The sequence below is a fragment of the Rhyacophila brunnea genome, unplaced genomic scaffold (genome assembly GCF_057557595.1).
Source record: "Rhyacophila brunnea isolate RB1 unplaced genomic scaffold, BYU_Rbru_1.0 scaffold_1, whole genome shotgun sequence".
In the NCBI taxonomy this organism is placed as follows: Eukaryota; Metazoa; Arthropoda; class Insecta; order Trichoptera; family Rhyacophilidae; genus Rhyacophila; species Rhyacophila brunnea.
The window spans coordinates 51,199,070-51,212,438 of NW_028232751.1; the positions used below are offsets into that span (position 1 = coordinate 51,199,070).

General features: G+C 32.9%; 1 long non-coding RNA gene across 1 annotated transcript in view; it reads left to right on the top strand.

Annotated features, from left to right (window-relative positions):
* Positions 1-7,321, top strand: part of LOC147079920 (uncharacterized) — a 32,875-nt gene extending 25,554 nt beyond the window's left edge. The window contains exon 6 of the long non-coding RNA XR_015070631.1: positions 4,858-7,321. This is a non-coding gene — a long non-coding RNA (uncharacterized LOC147079920). The remainder of the gene's footprint in view (positions 1-4,857) is intronic.
* Positions 7,322-13,369: the final 6,048 nt, after the last annotated feature.

Here is a 13,369-nt window from a genome sequence, read left to right on the forward strand (position 1 = left end):
AAAATTGATAAAAAAGTCAATCCCGAAAGTTTCGGGATTATGTTTATCAATCCCAGGATTCATAGGTATCGAAAATAGTTCGGGATTGGAATCCCTACTCGTGAGGCTTTACTAAACGATAAAACATTACATTTATCAATATTGAAGTCCAGTTTGTTACGCCTGCCCCAATCTAATATATTATCTCTATCAAGTTGGAGTTGACGACAATCGTCCAAGGTGACAACTTCCATGAAGCGTTTCAAGTCATCAGCAAACAACAAAAACATAGCATTTTTAATGACCAATGCTATGCCATTTATAAAAATCGTGAACAGCAATCAATGGTCCCAAATTTGAGCCCTGAGGCACACCAGAAAATGTTTCAAATGTCTGTGACAGATAAAGGCCGTACAATACGTATTGCTGACGATTCTTAAAATAACTCCCGAATAACCTGAGAAATCGATCAGACAATCCAATTAGTTGGAGTTTTTCCATTAGAATATCGTGATTGACTCTGTCAAATGCCTTCGAGAAATTGTAAAAACAGTCAACCTGGCTGCCTCTATCTAGTACTGACGACACATAATCAGTAAATACCATCAGGTTTGTTTCCGTTGAACGGCCTGTTCTAAATCCATGCTGCTCATTCATTATAAATGACTCAATCCTTGGAGAAATCATGCTGTGCATGATCATCTCAAAAACTTTTGCTAGTGCAAAGAGAACAGCTACCGGGCTATAGTTTTCCACTGATAACTCCGTACCACTCTTATGAATTGGAATAACCTTCGACATGTTCCATGTTTCCGGAAAGATACCCGTCTCCATTGTCAGGTTAAATATATATGCAATTGGGCCTTTGACAAAGTCAATACAGCCTTGTAAAAAAAACGTTGGGACATTATCTGGTCCCAAAGAGCGCGTATTCTTAAGTTTTTTAATAAATCCAAACACATCACCCTCATCAATTGGGAAGATGTCGACTGGGCACCGCATGATCGTTTTCTTGACGTTGATGCGACATCCAGATTCGGAATACTACTTGTGTAGACGGACCTGAAATGTTCAGCAAATGCTTCTGCCATTCCATGTCCAGTCACCTCTTCGCCCTTCCAAGTCATCGAATTGACAAATCCACCATCCTTTCTTAATGATTTTATACCTATAATCCCAAAGCGATTTAGGATTTTCGCGAACGCAATCCTTTACCGATCCCATATATCGTGGGTATTCTGCGAACAAGCATTAAGTCAAAAATGCTAGTTTCGAGGTAATCTAGTTTGAAAGTTAGCATGCTCCTAACTTTTTTTTATATATATAAAAGGTCATGTAGTTATGCATTTCAAATTGCAGATCGTTTTATTGGCTACAAATTTCTTAATGTGGTATTAAAAAATAACCGCAGGTTTGCTACTTTTTGGAAAAAATATGAAGGTAGTACTTGACTTAGTGCATTTTCAGTGACAAATTAAAGTACAAAAACAGAAAACACAGTATATGGTGACTATGTCATATATTTTTTTTCATACAATTTTGCAATATTTACAATGGTTTCACAAACATATTTTATCAAAAGTATAAAAATCAGAAAAAAACAATTATTTGTCCCTATTAGTAATATTTTTTATACATGTTCAAAAGAAAAGTTTCGTAAAATGAAATCCTTTTTTCTTTCGTGAGATCCAATTGCCCAATACATTTTGCATATATTCAGACGCTCATTTTCTGAAAATTTAGCAGAACACTGATAGCGGCATTTAGCATAATCGATTGATTTAGGGAGCTTTGCTTGTTTTAAGATATGCTTTCCCAAATATGGAGATTCGTTTTTTTTCTCCACATTAACCTTCCACGTACTTGGCTTAGATTGACGCCAACGAGCATTTTCTTTTGGACACCTTTCAATGGTATATTTACTCGTATCTATTGTAGTATTACTTATATGCTGAGGTTGGATAGACGGATCACTAGAATTATTATCTTCAGCAGTATAAATCATAGACATAAGTATCATGCTGTTGTTCGTCAGGTTGAATAATAGCATTTCCAGAATTATTGTCTTACATGCCATTAAAGGATCGAAAGAATCAGATGGGCTTGGAATGTAATCTTCATCAGCAATGTCATCGTCACTAAAGTCTACATATTTAATGTTTCCATCATTGTAAAAACTGTATTTGGCTATCATCCAACAAACTATCTTCATTAATTGGCAAGTCCATTGAGGTGCTGGCTACATCTAATTTCCTTCTTATTTTGGGTATCATTCAACTTGTTTTTTTGTGATAAATCCGTAAAAGTAGTAGTTGTCACTAGAAAATGAAAATAAATATAATGTAGATTTTGTAGATAGTACTCGTATTAACAATAAATAATATAACATTTATGACAAACAATTGAAAGCAAAATTATGATGTATCTGACAAAACAACATGTAGATATTCAACAATCACATAATTATTACAGTAGGTATACTTTAATGTAATATAGGTTTTGTTATAGTAAAACAAAAGATTTCAATGATATTAAAAAAAAACAGTAAAAGCAATAAACATTTTTAAGTTATGTATCCACATTATAGTAAATAAGCATGTTACACAGTAAAATTAAAAAAAAAACTTACCATTTAGCTTCAACATTTCACATTCATATTGTTTTTTTGCCATTTTTAATATTTTCGCAGCCCGTGACCTCATTTTTGGCTAGGTACGTTTATAAATCAGTAACACACTAATCCTGTCAACGGTCAAAATACGAATGAACGACAAAAAAATAACTTCATACCAATTCATATGCAGATTCCTTTCTGCAATATTGCTTTGAGTATGACTTAGTGCAGTTTCGCTGGCAGAATTTTGTGAATATAGCCTGAGATTGAGAGAAAAAAAATGCACTAAGTCTCTTTAGTGCCTTTTCCCTGAATAGATGTATGTCTTTTTGACTTATAACATAAATTATCTTCCCCAGTTTTATAGATATGACTGTGTGTGTTTTTGTAGACTATAGAGCAGGGGTGGGCAAACTGCGGGCCGCATGTGGCCCGCCGGGTATTTTTTTGAGGCCCGCAATCATTAATTGTACTTCTGATTACGAATAACTTTTTTTATAATTTTTTAAAAAATATTGACAATAGATTAAAATTTGAAGAATTTGTTGTTTCGTAAATGTATTATCTCAGTACGTCTTTCTTACGTCTCGTCTCATACTATGTAACCACTATTTTCTACGTTGAACATCGTGACACATTTAAATACTTTTAACTCCGCGTTGCAAGGAAAAAAATATGCCCATGACATGGTAAAAAGTTTGAATGGATTTCAATTAAAACTCTAGTTATTCCTTCGACAAATATCGAATAACAACGTCGACCACTTTCCAACTTTGAAGTTGCTGAATATATCAGAATATAAATTTGAAGAATATGGTAAAATTATTAAAGCTCTGAATGACAATTTTTCACAAAGATTTGGTGACTTCCGAAAAATTGAGACAAGTTTAGCAATAGTACGCGATCCATTTTCAATAGATATTGATAGTGTACCGACAGAGTTATGACTTGATATTATTGATCTGCAGTGTGACACCGATTTAAGAGAATTGCATCGTCGTGAAGAAATCTCCAAATTTTCAATGCCCTTAATTCAGACCATTTTTGGATCAACCTATATATGTGAACAAAAGTTTTCGATCATGAACCTCAATAAAAATTCTTTACGATCAAATATCTCCGATGCCCATTTACAAGCAGTTTTGATAATATCAACTACAAAATTAACACCTGAATTTAATAAAAAAATTGAATAAAAAATGTACAACAGTTTCATTCTTCTCATAATTTTTTTTGTAATGTTTATTTTTCGTGACAATAAATAGTGTATATCTAAAAACGGTATTTTACTTGCGGCCCGCCGCTCATTTTGAATTCTTGAATTTGGCCCTCCATCCAAAAAGTTTGCCCCCCCCTGCTATAGAGCATACTCTTAATAAGATTACCTCATCATTAAGTCAAAACAGCAAAATTTTGACTTAGTGCTTTTTCGCAGAATACCCACGATATGTTCGATAGGCCACCCGAATAGCTTGTCTCACTCTCATACGATAAAGGCTAAACATTTCATAGTCATGCTGACTATGTTTAGCCTTCCAAGCTGTATGATAGTGTAGTGTTTGACTCTAATGTCTCCAATAATCTCCCGAGAAAACCACTTCGGACATCGTCTTCCACCTCGACATAGTGACTTCCTCGAAAAACATTTATTAAACACATTATATACAACCTTATAAAAGTTTTAGCTTTATGCTTTAGCTATATACTAAACAAGGACTGTAGATATCTAATGGATTTAAGTTTTGTACTATTCCTATCCAGTGCATTATAATATAAGGTGGGGGTTTTTTTACAAACACTAAATATTCATAATTATTTGTTATATATTTTTTTTATTGATTTGATGGTAGGTGATAAGTTTTTACCTACATAATTGTATTGATTTATTATATAAGTTAGACTTAATTGTTTTCTTTGTCAGTGTATATTTGCCTTTAGGTGATTGTACATAGTATAGTGCCTGAAGATGCCGAAAGGCGAACCCCGTGTCGCAAAAAACCACTCAAATGGAATAGTACAAAACTGAAATCCATTAGAATTTCAATTCAAAATCCATCAAGTACCTTTGGTCGATAGTGTTAATATTATGCTATAGATATCATTTGATATCTATAGATGCCTGGGTGTTCTGTAATTTATTAGGCTGTGTATCTATAAATCTGTTATTGCACAGCTCTCAATCCTAGTATCTTATGCATTCCGTGTACATGGTTGATTTAGTGTAGTCTTGAGTCCAGATATGATAAAATTTCTTCTTGTTTCAGAATCTACCACCTGATTGATTGGCCTGGCTGACTGATTTTTGCAGTGCTGATATGCTGAACGACCAAAGTTTGTAGAAATTAACAAGTTTTATCATTATACTGATTCTTTTTCAAATCTCAAATAGCCATTGTAAAGTGTTTTTGTAATATAGTAAAACTCCGTTAATATGAAAATGATAAATTCAAAATACATCGTAAATCAAAGTTTTCTGTGTATGTGTTGCAACGGTTGCTTGACAAAACAGAACAACGATAAATATAACTATGACCTTTCAGGAAAAATATAAAATTGAAATTGTCCTATCTCTATTATGTTGATGGATTTTTAATAGCACAGATTTTCAATACGCCATAATAAATCAAATTATATACCTAATTTCTGCATTCCTAATCGCTAGAAAACCTCGGATAAACGGGACTTAACTCGGTGTTGCCGGCAAGCTTAGGATATCTCATCTTAATCAATATCTATAATATGTTCAAAATGATTGGGTGACTAGTTACAACTAAATAATGACCTAACCTAACTTAAATAGATTCCACAAAAATGAATGTTTCATTTTTCCCCTGGCTGTTCTGTTTTATCTTGTTCTGTTTTGTTCGGTTACCGTTGCAACACAAGAATAGATTCAGTCAGTAATAAGATTTTGCTGTATGACTAATTATTGTAATTTGTGTGATGAATTTGAAATCAAAACGAATATGGTCAAGCTTACGAAAACAGCCTCACTAGGTTTGCTAGAGTGAAACAGGTGACGTGGCCGGCCCTGCGCAATGTAATAGAAACTTTTCACAGGCGCTGCAACGGTTGTCTGTGGCTGGTACGTGGCATATCAAAAAAACCAATAATCATGTAAAAAATGCTTATTAGAAATTAAAAAGGACACCGATATGGTAATGATCTAATTTCAAAATAAAAAAATAATTCTATTCTATCAAATAACGTGAATCAAAAAAAGTTCACAGTTTAATATAGTTACATTAATTAAAACTTGGGTAAGGGCACACACCAACTTGCCTATGTATATATTTCATTGTCATTTGAAAATTGAATGTGATGGGATGACTCACTAAAAATGACAATGGCCCAATGACTATAATATATTTTATGAAAGAAAAATTGTCAAATTTCTTTTGCAATATAATATACATTTTGTAATTAGATTTTTTTCATATTTTTCGGTTCGATCGATTTCGAATTAACAGGGTTTTACTGTATTTAATATTTTTTCTTATGTAAATTAAGCAAGTTTAAGTTGATGAAAAGGATCAGAATATTTTTGTATGTTCATCCATTAAGTATTATACTTATAGTCCTCAAATATTCATCCCCATTTTAATTGTATATACCACTAAACATGTATTAAATCTGTAGTGGGCAGTGGCGGCTCCTCTAAAATACCATGCGAGTCCAACGCACCACCTGCATTTAAATGTAAGACATCGCTCAACTTTTCATCGTTATTCATACGTGTATCACTCACTCACGCGAAGTAGAACATGTTGCATTATTATGAACAATACTTTTTTCATGTGCGCAAAGCGATTCCGATCAAAATACGATCTTCAGTTTACATAGGATTACTCTGAGGTCATTATAGAACTACATAGACGGTGGTCCTATGTTCCTGTAGTGGCGTTTGTAGCATTTTTTACACAGTTTAGATAGTCGCACGAAATTGATGGCCTAGAAACAAAAAGGCAGTTCCTATTTTATAACAATGTTGGCAAAAAATATTTATAAGAACTTTTTTTAGAAACTGTACCTATAAGAAAAATATGAGACATTTTTAATGAGTCGCCAACATTTTACGAAAATAGAAACTGCCGTATTTGTTTCTAAAGCCCACAAATACATTCAATATAATAAAAAAAACAACGGCAATACTAGCAATAGTAGCTGAAAATTAAATAAGAATGGTAATATAAGTGAACAATACTTTTTTAATAACATATACATACATTAGAAATAAATGGAGTTTGAATGAAGCATGATTTGCAATATAAATATTACCCACGTGATGCTAGTTCCTTTTATAATTGCACATAAATTAATAAAAATGAGAAAGATTAAAAAAAAAAAAAAAGTAAGTACTGCTTTGCACTTTTAACAAAGTGACCTACCATGACCTCATACGTTTTACGACGTTTTTATAGTTGGCTGACTAATTGCATATGAAGCGGAAAGAACATTAATACATTCACTGCTGAGCATTCTCATTATCCCTTAATTACCCCAATTTGATAACATGCTAATGGCCTTGGGCCAGGCGCGGTGTGTTAAATCACTATCCATGTTTATTAACCATATACTATCTGAAACAGCAATCTGATATAATAAGTAAACACTAAATACAATATTGATTCTTCGAGTATTTGACCATGAAATTTAAAAAAAATCACATAATACGTACGATGCAGGTAACATCCGTTAAGTGTTTATCTAATCTAAAAAAATTTTGAGAAATAGAAAAAATAAACCAAGACATATTTAATTTACCTTCTGAAGAAGTTAGGCATTTCAGCCATTTTAAAGTAAGCTATCTTCTCTTTATAGAAGCTAAACCATTGCGCACTACCAAAAAATGCTATTCTGAAGACTACCGGCCGCCACTGGTAGAGGGTTTCTATGCGCCATCAATATGATTCAATTACATATCTTCCTTTTTGTGCTCGTGCTTTGCTTTGTTTTCTTATAAATAAATTGATGACATCCAAGACAGAATTCTAATGTTCTGTTTCCATTCATAAAAAAATACTGCAAAACATTGCGGGTCCTAAGTTCGGACCCCCAACATCATGTTTGCCTTGTCTTTCGTGAATGTGTTTAGTCGTCGATAGAAACAACCTGTCCTGTCCGTTTGTGGGACTAGAACGATGGTTTTATGATACTGTTTGAAAATATTCGCTAAACTTCAATTGGTCAATCAATTTTTGAGTCCTGGAAAATGCTGTTTTTGTAGAACGGTATTGTTATATCTTTCCAGTGATTCTTTCGTGAAAACACATGATGTTCTGCTTTTCTATGAAACTTCAAAAAAATATCAAATTTGTAATAAAAAAAACCCTTTAAACAGTGACAATTATTTATAACACTTCAAATATCTACTGTAAAGTAACCTTAAAACGGCTGGTTTAGTAACTCTTTGAACAAAAAGTTATCTCTGTTATATAATTGAACCAAAAAATAATAACTGCTTTATATAAACACGTTGTATAAGGGAAGTTCCTTAAAAGTTGTTCACTGCCGCGGGCACGAAATTAGAACGGATTGCGTCAACCGCAAGTGGGTAATGTCAGTAAACTCAAAACTGTGGAACGCATACCAATAAAATACAAGTTTTAAAATCAAAATAATTTATAGAAGAAAAGAAAGTATGCGATGTCATAAAATATTTGCGTGGGAGATGGAGATGCTTCACAGAGGCTTTTTTCAACTGTAAATCATGAATAAAAATGTGATAAAGACACTCACCCAGTCAAAATTAGCTCCCAATGATGATTTATATACACTCGATATATTACGAAATTCACATTTTCTTTATAGTGTTAAACAGCTTTTTTATGATACAAATAAAATGTATATGCCTTCTAATATTATAACAAGTTTTGTTAAATCTGTATATTCAATAATTTTTCTTTGTATAGTGTGTTTGAAAACATTTAGCAACATGAAGCGGAATTTTGCATTGTTTGCACATGAACGTACTTGGTTTTCATATTTTTAGTTTCGCACAAACCCGACAATTACGTCGCAAAGTTTTTTGTTTTCTCACTAGTTATTTTTACTAATTCATGGTTTTTTAAATCGTCAGATAGTCTATCATTTGGGTCGAAACTGGGAGTTCTCATCGTGGTAGAAATAGAAGGTGCATTTATTTCCAAATCATGTGTGCCTGATAGGGAGGGGCTCTGTGGTTTCTTCAGAAGATCCATCTACAAGCCAGGTCTATGCGACTTGTAATAAGAACTCGTGAAAGCAAAGATTGTTTTGTTGCATTTAATTTAAAAAAAAATTAAAAAGCATTGAAGATGCCATAATTTATGTGATGTGAAGCGGCTTACTTGGTCCAATTTAATGATTTCCTTTATACAGGGTTATAAGATAATTATTGATCTGCTAGATCAACACTATTCATAGAACTATTGTAATCCACGACACGTCTTGGTTTTCTGATGGGCCGCCCAGTTCTCTTGTCAGTTTTTCCAGTTTCCACTACATCAGTCTGATGTATCGTGGAAATCATCCGGACCGGACGTCTCTTTTCTTATTGGTTTTCCACATTTGAATGAGAACATCCCCTTTTCGTCGAAATATAGTTTCCTGGACTTGAAGGCGAATATTTTTTAGAATTGGCGGTATGCCACGATTTTTTCAATTGTGCTGCAGATTCTAGTATTTAGCTATCAGCTTATCAGATAATTAGCCAAACGAACGCTATTATAATAGTTGTCAGGATAAACATTGCACCATTTATTTATGTGTCGTGACAACAATTCAGAGATGGTGCCCAAATAAACCTATAATTCGAATTTCGTAATTCGAAATTATTCCAGAGTCCTGACGTATAAAAATATTCAATAAATCGTAATAAAGTACACTATATCATGAGCCAGTCATTGAAATTGAATCTGTTCGTTAGTCTGTCTGTTCTGTACGTGGTGTAGTTTGGATAACGGATACGGGAGGTAGGTTGAAGGTTGGTCTCGCTAACTACGAGTACGTCGATGTCGTGCTTGGATAGGAAATTGATGATTTCCCCCTGGTCTATAATTAATGTACCGCGTGCTTTTCAGATGGCCGTCTGTAGGGAGGTCGGATTGAGTATAAGGGAAGTTCCTTAAAAGTTGTTCACTGCTGCGTCAACCGCAAGTGGGTAATGTCAGTAAACTTCAAACTGTGGAACGCATACCAATAAAATACAAGTTTTAAAATCAAAATAATTTATAGAGGAAAAGAAAGTATGCGATGTCATAAAATATTTGCGTGGGAGATGGAGATGCTTCACAGAGGCTTTTTCAACTGTAAATCATGAATAAAAATGTGATAAAGACACTGACCCAGTCAAAATTAGCCCCCAATGATGATTTATATACACTCGATATATTACGAAATTCACATTTTCTTTATAGTGTTAAACAGATTTTTTATGATACAAATAAAATGTATATGCCTTCTAATATTATAACAAGTTTTGTTAAATCTGTATATTCCAAAGAGATTGGACTCTGGACTCCTCCCCCAGAGGTAGCACACAAATGTCAGTGTGTACTCGTTTTGTGAGAGAAAGTGTTACTTCTCTGAAATTAGGTACACTTTGCTGCAAATAGGCCATACTCGGACATAAAAACGCCCCACTGAGTATTTTTTTTTATCAACACAAGCTTACAACCAATTTATGATAAACGTATTTTCATTATAAAAAGTTCCCGCAATAAAAACTTTATTAGGATTCAGGGTAAGAAAAAATAATGCAAATGGATGTAAGTATTTTATTTTTAATAACACAAAAAACACAATAATATTATGAAAAATTATACACAAATCAGTTAATAGCAAATGGTTAAATATTGGAATAAGAAATATGGTCTTGTTTTTACATATTGTTCTATATAAAATAACATAGCATTTTTGTTTAGATAAAACGGTTAAATAAAAAACACAAATAATTACAGTTACAAACAAAAAAAAAGTATATTATATTACCTACCTATTTACACATGTGTATTTTGAAAATATTTTATGAAATAAAAATATAACATGGGTTCGTTTTTGACATATTGTGTATAAAATTACTTGGTTATATAAACCTATTAGACACAAAATACAGGTAGGTATGTTGAAAATTTGATTATATAGTTAATTACAATATTTTATCTATTTAACATAATATTATTATCAGAGAAGCCCTGCATATATAATATGAATTCATACAAAAAAATCAATTATTTAAAACGAAAATGGTTTGAAAAACTATTGATTCCTAAGTATAATTAATCTATTAAAATATTGTCTAATATGGTTGATTGGTTGCTCTGCATTTTTCGCTAAATAATGATATCTTATTTCTAAATATTTTTTTGAAACTAGTTTCATTAAATTTGTGACATGGTTTGTTAATGGCGAAGTATCATACATGTGATTATCTAATTCTCTAAAAATACAGTTGCTATTAACAAAATATTTTAAAAGTTTATTATTTAAATATTCTAAATTAAATTTTGGATGCATACGAATGCCTCCGCTTTGATGCAGGGCTTCTCTAAAGATTTTTTCACTGCGTGTACAAATGGAAATTACATCCATTGAGGGGTACACTAAGCCACCTCTATCTTTTGCAACGATCAACGACTCCATGAGATTCTCCCTGACACCTGTGATCGCTGACAGACACTTTTCACACTTTAACATTTTCCGCAAATGCCTGACAACGAATCCGGCAATATATGTTACGACTTCGCCGACATAGTTGCTTATATAAATTGAATCAAGAATATCGTCAAAATCAATATCTCCGGAACTGGAATTTATGTCCCCATCATCGCATATTCTAGCCCTAGATGATGAAGAGTTGATTATGCTGATGGGGTTGTTAGAGCAATTTAGAATTGATATGTGATCTAAAGGAATGCAATTACCGGTGAAAGAAGCCTTGAGTTCGGCATTAATCAATATTTTTTTATAAGCTGATCTAAATTGACGAACTGTTGGGTTGTTGTTATACCCACCTTGCGCACGTATTTGTCCAAAAAATATTTCTATGTGATCCTGCGAAAACTTATACATAGTTAAATAAGTTAAATTAGAAAGTTGTGAAGTTATTGTATTACGATATAAAAATTCTAAACTTTTTATACAACATTGAAATCCTAAGAAACCTGTCTTTTTGTTGCTATTAATGACCCTTTTCCCATTTCTAAATTTAAGACCTCCAATGTAGACATATACTTCAGAAAGAAATTAAGAAATAGCAGGGTAATTCTCAGAACATACAGGCTTTTTCCACTTCCCCGAACAATTATTATTACTTCTGGAATTAAATATATCAAAAAGTTTATTCATATGTCTAATGAATTTTACTGTCGGTTCACAATTAGCAAACTCTGGCAGCTCTAGTTGATAAGCACAGAATTCTATAGCATCGGCTACAGAATCGCTGAACAACTGAACAGCCAATCGAACTTTCATTTTTTGTTTAGTGTATTCTACGTGCGTTTTTTTTAATTTATTTGCTAGATGAAGCCCCTCACTGCTTTGTAATATTTGTAAATTAACAATTAAATCCCATCTAATAAGTCCCCCATTTGAATCTATTATAAGTTTTCTATCCCCCAAAGCATTTCGAATAAGTTTAATCATATGACAAGGATCTAAAATAACAACTATTTTTTGGTTATCAAAAACAAAATATGGTACAAAATTTTCTTCATCGAAACAACAACCCAACTGTTTCGCCATTGTAATATTTGCAGGTGCACCATCAAACGTTAAAGATATTACATGTACATTGCATTCCTTTAAAATTTGAAGGCATTGTTTTACTAAAACTCCCTTCTGTTCCCCGGAAACCCCATCGATTGGAAAATATCCAAGTGGAAGTTTCCATGACTCGTTGACACAAACAACCATAAAAGTTAGTATCTCACGTGCAAGGGGTATTTGATCTCCTTCAAAATTAGCACCAAAGTTAACGTATCCCATTTCTTTATCACCAACTCGTTCTAACTGTTTTCTGACACTCATCTCATCCATTATCAGGGAACAAACAAGAGGATGAGTGCTATTATCAGATTTGAGCATAACAGCTTCGATCGACTCCTGTGTAAATCCTGGATCGCAATTAACTTGTCTATACCATTTCGAAAGTGTTTTTTCGTGCGGCAAACACGTGTTGAAAATTTGCCGTACATATCTATAAGCTGCAGGCGAATAATAATGTAATGTAATGGCAAATTTCCGAAGTTCCGCAGAATACTTTTTGTTAACCGGACTTTCTTGAGACTTGGTTAAGTATCTTATTAAAAAATCTTTGTTGGGATCGTTCATCGAAGACAACAATTCAATGCCTTCACCTAGAATATTTCCCTTTTTTTCTAATTCTCGAATAATATTATCTAAACTAGTGATTTTTAATGCCTGTCGACGATTTTTTTGACGAAGATTTTTTACTTTTGATCTTAATAAAGAAACTTTACGCTTTAACATAAACCGTCGGGGTGTACAGGGAGAACCAAATGAAGTTGCTGGTAGAGCGCTATTTTTCGATGTATCATCAGAGGTAACGTCAACATCCATCTTTTCCAGTGTTGGCGGGTTGTGAACCTTCGGCATTGACTGAAAGAAATACATGAATTTTATTTGCAAAATTTTCAAAAGGAACTTTAGGCAAGTTGTTATAGAGATATCATTTCATTAAACTATAGTAAAATGCACAAAGTGTTTACCGCACCTGAAGTACATTAATATAAAATATCGATGGTATTGAAAACTCTTTCAGCCGGATAATGTGAC